This window comes from Canis lupus, chromosome 1, assembly GCF_048164855.1.
Source record: "Canis lupus baileyi chromosome 1, mCanLup2.hap1, whole genome shotgun sequence".
Taxonomy (NCBI): Eukaryota; Metazoa; Chordata; class Mammalia; order Carnivora; family Canidae; genus Canis; species Canis lupus.
In genome coordinates, this window is record NC_132838.1 from 116842004 (window position 1) to 116850476 (window position 8473).

The 8473-nt window shown below is 37.2% G+C and overlaps 1 protein-coding gene across 17 annotated transcripts in view; it reads right to left on the bottom strand.

Moving 5' to 3' along the window:
* Positions 1-8473, bottom strand: part of ZNF461 (zinc finger protein 461) — a 51979-nt gene that overhangs the window by 43204 nt on the left and 302 nt on the right. For 13 of the 17 annotated variants that reach the window (XM_072843663.1, XM_072843745.1, XM_072843286.1 and 10 more), the window contains exon 2: positions 2182-2235. The exons of 2 other annotated variants lie outside the window; for them this stretch is intronic. The gene's annotated coding sequence lies outside the window, so the exon portion shown is untranslated. Of the gene's footprint in view, positions 1-2181; positions 2236-6127; positions 6220-8473 lie in introns of all 17 variants that reach the window. 2 more of the 17 variants (XM_072843447.1, XM_072843070.1) reach the window with 1 other exon arrangement.

The window sequence follows — 8473 nt, forward strand, 5'->3', positions numbered from 1 at the left end:
GTTTTGCCCATTAAGAATATTTTCCTCATTATTTATAGTCTGCCTATTGGAAGTATCTTCCTTCAGTAGGAATCTCAGGAGAGCCTCTGAAGAACTGATTTGGCATTTGTATAATTGGAAACAAACAACTGCATTTTGTTGTTACTGGGGCTTCATTTACTTGAAACGTAAGGTGACTTGATCTTCCCATAACCCTTCTATTCTTCCCTGATTGGCAGCACCTCAGCAGACCCAAGTTTCATTTCATTTCCTATATATAGGATTGTATATGTCTAAGCCAGATGTGATTTCCTTATTAAAAGAAAGGAGACAGCCCTGAATGGTGGAAAAACCAGTGAGTAAATAGGCTCCAGAAAGAGGAAAGGCATTGCCTGTAAAAAGCCCAGCTGGTATGAAGAGCTAGAACTTAAGAGGTGTGAGAAGCTTTCTTTAACCTGAATTCCCAAAGACACATCACCATCATCCCCATTCTGTCACTGTGTTTGTAGCTACTTCTATAAATCCCTGAGAGAAATTAGCTTTATAGATTTTGTTAATATAAAAGAAATATATACAAAGCATTAAAATTCAGAAAACAAGGAATCCTAAAATAACAATAGCCCACTAAGAACATTTATTGTAAATTCCCTCCTTGTATACATAGACTTTCCTTTCAAAAATAAAATTGGCTACATGAAGCTATTCTGAAAGCTACTTTTCTTACCTAACAGTAGTGAATGTTTTTCTGTGTCAACAAGTAAAGGTCTAGAACATCCACTGTAATGTAAAAAACTTCGATTTTTTTAAAAGATGGAAGTGTATCTTCAGAGTAAATTCCTAATATTGGATGTCAGGTAAATATATACTTGAACAGCAGTTTGAACTGTGCAGGTCCAATTAAAGGCAGTAACTTTTATTATTGGTAAGGATTCTGGCCAACAGGCTATTAATTAGTATTAAGTTTTGGGGGGAGTCAAAAGTTATACATGATTTTCAACTGCACAGAAGATAAGTGTCCATAACCTCTGTGTTGTTCAGGGTTGAATATAGATAGTTGTTTTTTTTTTTTAATGTAGTTTTTAAATATATTGTCATATGCCCCAGTGTAAGGCTTGTCCTAGCAATATATGATACTGCCTAACCCCCTATGTATTAATTTTCTGCGGCTGTTGTAAAAAATCACCACAAACTAATTATTTTCTCTCATTGTTCTGGGGCCAGAAGTCCAAAATCAAAAAGTCATCAGGGCCAGATTCCCTCTAAAGACTCTAGGGAAGAATCTGGTTTTTTGCTCCCACGTTCTGGTGGCTGTAGGTATCGCTTGACCTGTTTGGACCCATCACTCCAATTTCTGCATCCATGGTCACATTGCCTCCTCTTCCACTGTCAAATCTTTCTCTGCCTCACCCCTACAAAGATACTTGTCATTGGATTTGGGGTCCACCCAGACAATCCAACATAAACTCTTCATCTCAAGGTCCTTAATTATATCTAATTTAACTAATTATTAATTTCCAAGTTAGCATTCATAAATTCCAGAGATTAGGACCTAGACATATCTTTTTTGGAAGTCATCATGCAGCCCATTATGCCCTGTCTTACTTAACAGAATATTGTTAAAATTTAAAATTTTTCCATTCTGATAGGTGAAAAATGGGCTTATCATTTTAATTTCCATTTCTCTTTTCATATATTTAAGTGTTACTTTTACTTATTTTTTTGTGAATTGTTTGTTCCTTTTAGCCATTTTTTCTGTCAAATTTTTTGGTATTTCAATTTTAAGAGTTCTTTTTAAATTGAGGTGTATAATTGACATTTAACGTAAGTTTCAGATGTACAACATAATGATTCAATATTTGTATATACTGTGAAATGAAGAGGTTTTTTTAATATTAGGAATTCTTATGGACTGAATTTTGTCCCCACCCGAATTCATAACGTTGAGGCCCTAATCCCTTGCACCATACTTTAGAATGTGACTTTATTTGGAGATAGGACCTTTAAAAAGTTAAAATGAGGCTGTTAGGGTAGATCCTAATTCAATCTAACTAGTGTCCATATACGAAGAGGAGATTAGGGTATGCAGAGAGACATACCAGGGATGCATACACACAGAGAAAAGACCACATGAGGACACAGTGAGAAGACAGCCATCTTCAGGCCAAGCAGAAGAGACCTCAGGAGAAAGTAATTTGCCAATACCTTCATTTTGGACTTCAGCTTCTACACAATTGGTGGTATTTTGTTATGAAAGCCCTAGAAAACAAATACAGGAATATCAGCCCTTTATTTGTGATGAATCTTGTGAATATTTGTTTCCTAATTTGTAAGTTGTCTTTTGATTTTCTGTTTTTTTTCTAATGTAGTCAAATCTTTGAACATTTTCTTTTATTGTATGTTTTCTGAATTAGAAAGTTCTTTCTTACATCCAGGTTAAAGAGGGATTCACTGATGCTTTCTTCTAGGATCCATATGGTTTCATTTCTTATATTTACACTCCTAACCTTTTGGAGTTTATTCTTGTAGTATGATAATGTAAGGTATGGGAAGTTTTTATTTAATTTTTGCAAATGGCAAAGCAGGAAACTTGTTCCAATTATGTGCTTATATTTTTAATTTTTTATTTTGAGATCATTGTAGATTTACATGCAGTTGTAAGAAATAATACAGAGATCTCACATAACCTTCCCAGCTTCCCTCAATGACCATTTCTTGTAAAATTACAGTACAATATCATGACCAAGGTAATGATATTGATATAATCTACAGAACTTATTCATATATTTTGCCAGTTTTACATGCACCCATTTGTGTATCTATGTGTATATTTAGTTCTATGCATTTTTATCATGTTTAGAGTCATGTCACAACCACTACCATCATGATTAAGAACAGTTTTAACCCAATGATCCCTTGTGCTACCCTTTTATATTCACAGCCATCTCTCCACCCAATCCCTGGTATCCTCTAACCTGTTCTCCTTCTCTATAGTTTTGCATTTTAAGAATGTTATATAATGTATTCATACAGATTATGACTTTTATGAAATTGGTTCTTTTTCAGTTAGCATAATTCTTTTGAGACCCACCCAAATTGTGTATTTCAATGGTCCATTCCTTTTTATTGCCAGTGTTTTTCCATGGTAGAGATACACCCTAGTTTGTTTAACCATTTACCTGTTAAAAGACATTTGGTTTATTTCCAGGTTTTGGTTATTACAAATAAAGCTGCTATGAGCATTCATGTACAGGTGTTTTTGTAAACCCATGTTTTCATTTCTCTGAGATAAATGGCCAAGATCACATTTGGCTGGGTTGTATGGTAAGCTATGCAATTTTTTTATCGTGAAACTTCATTTCAATTTTTGTTCACTCCCTGTTCTGTGGATCAGGGAATTATTATCCATAGGAATTTATGTTTGCAGCATCATTGGTCATAAGGGGAATGCAAATTAAATATAAATGTACCACTACACACTCATGAGAATGTCTAAAAGTCAAAAGACTGACAATAATATTGATCAGGTGAGGCAATGAATTCTCATACACTGCACATGGGAGCATAAAATGGAACATTCACTTTCAAACACTATTGCAATATTTATTAAACCTAAATGTGTATTTTCTAACCAAGCAATTCTATTTTTGTGTACATACCCCAAACAGTTGATTTCATATGCATGCCAAAGACTGAGACAAGAATGTTCATAGTAGCTTTACTCATAATAGCCCCAAATTGGAAACTCAAATACTCCAGCAACAAGAGAATGGATAAATAAGTTATGGTACATTCAGACAATATAATACTGTACAGTACTATGTTAAGTTACAAACTACTGCTGTGTACAGCATGGATGACTGTTATGGATACAATGTTGGATAAAAGAGGCCAGACACAAAAGTACATACTGTATGATTCCAGTTCTATAAAGTTCAATGTGATGGAGGTCAAAATAATGGTTAACTTTGAGGTATACTGATTAGGAAGAGACATGAGCCTTCTGTGCTAAGGAGCCTTCTGAGATTTGACCTTTATCAAATGGTGATTGTATGGGTTTATAAAACAAATCATTAAGCTATGATTTTAGACCTGTGTCCTACATTGTACTAAAGTCTTTTTTAAAATGGAGGAGAGGGGCAGCCCCAGTGGCTCAGTGGTTTAGCGCCACCTTTAGCCCAGAGCCTGATCCTGGAAGCATGGAGCCTGCTTCTCCCTCTGCCTGTGTCTCTGCCTCTCTCTCTCTGTCTCTGTGTCTCTCATGAATAAATAAATAAAATCTTAAAAAAACTAAAATGGAGGAGAAATCATACATATTCAGCAAAAGGCTGAAGATTTTATTTATAAAATCTTAAAAAAATGGAGGAGAAATTGTACATATTCAGCAAAAGGCTGAAGATTTTATTTATAAAATCTTAAAAAAAAATAAAATGGAGGCGAAATCGTACATATTCAGCAAAAGGCTGAGATTTTTATTTTATTCATGAGAGACAGAGAGAGACAGGCAGAGACACAGGCAGAGGGAGAAGCAGGTTCCATGCTGGGAGCCCAACGTGGGACTCGATCCCGGGTTTCCAGGATCAGGCTCTGGCCTAAAGGTGGCGCTAAACCACTGAGCCACCCAAGGATTCCCAAGCGAGTCTATGTTTTGAATCCATATTTCTCTAACTACAAAACCAGTTCTTTCAATTCTGTTTTTTGTCCCAGAAGCCCAGATTTTATTACATTAAATGAAACCTCAGCATAGGTAATTCATTTAAACAAACACAACTTCCACTAAATTGGTAGATTTCAAGAACTGTTGATATTAGAATAGACACTCTTTTTTTTTTTTTTTAATGAATAGACACTCTTTATGGTATATTGGTGAAACTTTAAGCAGGGCAATTGATGAAGGTATATAAGTCAGTTTTAACTTTGAAAGTCTTATTCTCAACAATGTTTAAGACTTTAAGATATAATTACACATGTTCACAAAAAGGAGCGTGCAATGAAATGCTTGCTATACAATAATGGGGAAAAGCTAGAAAGAAGTTAAACATCCTTCAATAGGGAAATGTCTGGATAGTATATCCAGACAATGTAGTCAAAACATTATGACAGTTTGTAATTTGATGACATGAAAAGCTGTTCATTATATTTTGTTAGATGAAGGTAGATTACAAAATAGTATTGTATTGTAGTATGACTGTTTTGAATGAAAAAATGCTATATGCCTATATCCATGTGTTAATTTACAGAGAAACAGATGAAATGATTTGGAATAAAATGTTCAAAGAAGCTTTTTTAAGATTTTATTTGAGAAAGAGCACATTTGCGTGCACTCACGTGTGCATAAGCAGGGGGAGGGGCTGAAGGTGAGGGAAAAGTAGACTCTCCACTCAGCAGGGCCTGAGCAGAAGGCGCTTAACCAGCTGAGCCACCCAGGGGCCCCAAAGAAGCTGTTTCTAAATGAACTTTATGGGCAGCCGGGTGGCCCAGCGGTTTAGCACTGCCTTTAGCCCAGGGTGTGGTCCTAGAGACCCAGGATCCGTTCCCACGTCAGGCTCCTTCCTTGGAGCCTGCTTCTCCCTCTGCCTGTGTCTCTGCCTCTCTCTCTCTCTGTGTGTCTCTCATGAGTAAATAAATAAATAAATCTTTAAAAAATAAAAAAGGGATCCCTGGGTGGCACAGCGGTTTCGCGCCTGCCTTTGGCCCAGAGCGCGATCCTGGAGACCTGGGATTGAATCCCACATTGGGCTGCCAGTGCATGGAGCCTGCTTCTCCCTCTGCCTATGTCTCTGCCTCTCTCTCTCTCTGTGTGACTATCATAAATAAATAAAAATTTAAATAAAATAAAATAAAATAAAATAGCTCTTACTAAATGAACTTTAAGCTTTTCTGTATTTTCTGAATTTCTGAATTAAGAATTTTACAGTAATTTTACAGTAAGAAAAATAATAGAACTAATCCCTCCCTCTTTGAAAGCAGAAGAAATAATAGAAGGAGATTGAAACATAGAGTATAGTGCTGTAGTGTTTGAATTCTAGCTTTAAGTGGCCCGAAGTTTCTTCATAGATATAAACCTTTCAGATTCTACTACTTTAACAATCTTAAATCTTGAAACCTAAGATTTTGGTACACAAGATTCCTCTTGCTGGTTGCCCCTCACCTCGGCTAAGATCTCTTAGTGCCAGTCTCTCCACCAGTCGTTTCTCCAACAAGGAAATCACATCTGCCTTGGAAATTAATTAATACTAAACCCTGCAAGTAGGAGAAGAAATGGGATTTAGGCCTGATGTGGCTATGCAGAAATTCAGACCATTCCTTTGATGATGAGGCAGAAAAGGAAGTTGAGAAAGTAATCTGAAGTATCAGGATGATGACAGTTTAGAAAACACAGCAGAGATGCCCATTTCTACCTCCAGGAAAATTAATATCAGTCCTTCAGAAAATTAGCTAAGTACCCTAAAGAGTCACAGTGAAGAAAGTAAGATGGCTTCAGAATGCAGATTTTGAATTGGAAAATGGAAAAGAGTTTTGTAATCACGGAGTCCCAGTTGATTAGTTTAATAAATGTATATAGATCCTATATCACACCCTTGAACAAATTTCTCTGAGTGGGGTGAGTCATCTGTACTCCACTCAGCAGAAGTCATTACCACATTCCCAAGTCTACATATCCCTGAAATGACAGGAACCCATGTCCTGATAAGTTTCTGGAAGGAAATGTAAAGTTGGTGAAGACATAGGAATCTGAACAGTAAGAAGGAATTGCACAGCAAAGTTAATATAATTTATATTATAATATAATATAATAATATATATTATAATAATTTAATATAATACATTAATATAATTATAATAAATTATAAAATATCCATGTAAAGGAATACCAAGATAAACAAATGCAAAGCTGTAGAAAATAAGAAAATAGAAAAGAATATAGAAAAAATTCAAGATACAATACCAGTAGAGAAATCACTTTACAAAACAGGTTGATCAATACCATTATATCAATACGGAGTGATAGATTAAAAGTCTAGAAAGTGAAAAAATGTGTTTCAGTTATCTACCACTATGTAATCACCCCAAAAGTTTGTGGCTTAACGCAAAAAAAACATTCATTAGCTCATTATTCTGGGGTTGGCAATTTGGGCTTGGCTTGGCTGAGAGGTTCTAATGATGCCACTCATCTGACAGCAGCCAGTGGCTTGGTAGGGGGTGGATGGTCTAAGAAGAAATATCTGGCAGTTGTTGCTGAAAGTCAGCGGGGCTTCTGGCTCCAAATGATCTTTTGTCTTCAGGCAAGCTAGTCATAACCTTCAGCTTGATGCTCTCAGGGCAGGAAGAGGAAAAGAGCAAAAGCTGCAAGACCTCCTAAGGCTTTGTTTGGAAAGTCTCACTAGGTCACATCCACAACATGCTATTAGTCAAAGTACATCACAAGGCCCTGACTAATTGTAACCTAACTATTTCAGGAAAAGAATAATTACTCCCTTTTCTGAAAAACAAAAAGAGAACACCAACAAAACCCCTGACCTTGAGCTTGGTTTCAGATATGCCCTGTAATGTTGTCCTTTATTCAGGGCCCTTCTCTCAGGGAAGAGCACTACAAGGGGAAGGGGAGGGAATCATCAGACACCAGACCTTCTTAGAGCACAGACTACTAAAATTGGAAGAAATTCTTCAACACCACACGGCCTCTTGCTATATACCACACACATACTCAGAAGTGAAAGGGAGATGAGAAGTACTGCTACTTCTTTTTAGTGTCAAAGGGAATACCAGGGTCACTGACCTCCAGGGCTGAAACTTTCTCTAAGTTCACAGCAAGTTTCCTGGGAAGACAGCTTTGGGGTTGATGTGGTTCTGAAATGTGGAACTTGACCCCAGCTCCCAAGGGAGATACTCTGAGGAAGGAATCCTACTCCTAATGTATCTCCAAAGGTCTTCCCAGGACTCTGCCAAAGCGATTCTTCCAATTCTAAAATTCATTCCAAATGAATGAATTTGTGCTTTTTTGCTTGTATGTAACTCAAATATCTGACTTCCTATTGGTGACCATTTCTCTGCAGCTGGGGTGGGTAGGATAGAACCTAAAATTGGTCCCTAGGTAGGCAACACCATCTTCACTGATACCCCCACTGTATTAAGCACGAAACTAGGCGCTGGCGTGGGAGGGGGGGGGTGTGCACTGACAAGGCAGCTCAGGCCATGCTTCAGTGCAGGGGAACTCTGGTTAACACAGGCATTGCAGTCTTCACAAGCACGGATATACTCTCCGAGATCTTCAACAGACCCCCTCAGTCTCGACGTTAGGCCCAGAACTGAAGAAATGAAGCTCTGTCTCAATACACAACCAAACACGTACCGGTCAGAGAATTAAAAGCCTCTTCGATCACAATAGGTAACAACTAGGTTCTACCCCACAGTGTCACGTGCCTCGCATCGCAGCCAACTGGTCACTCACAATATCTACTGCATCCGATCAGGGTCACACAGGCACACGACACAC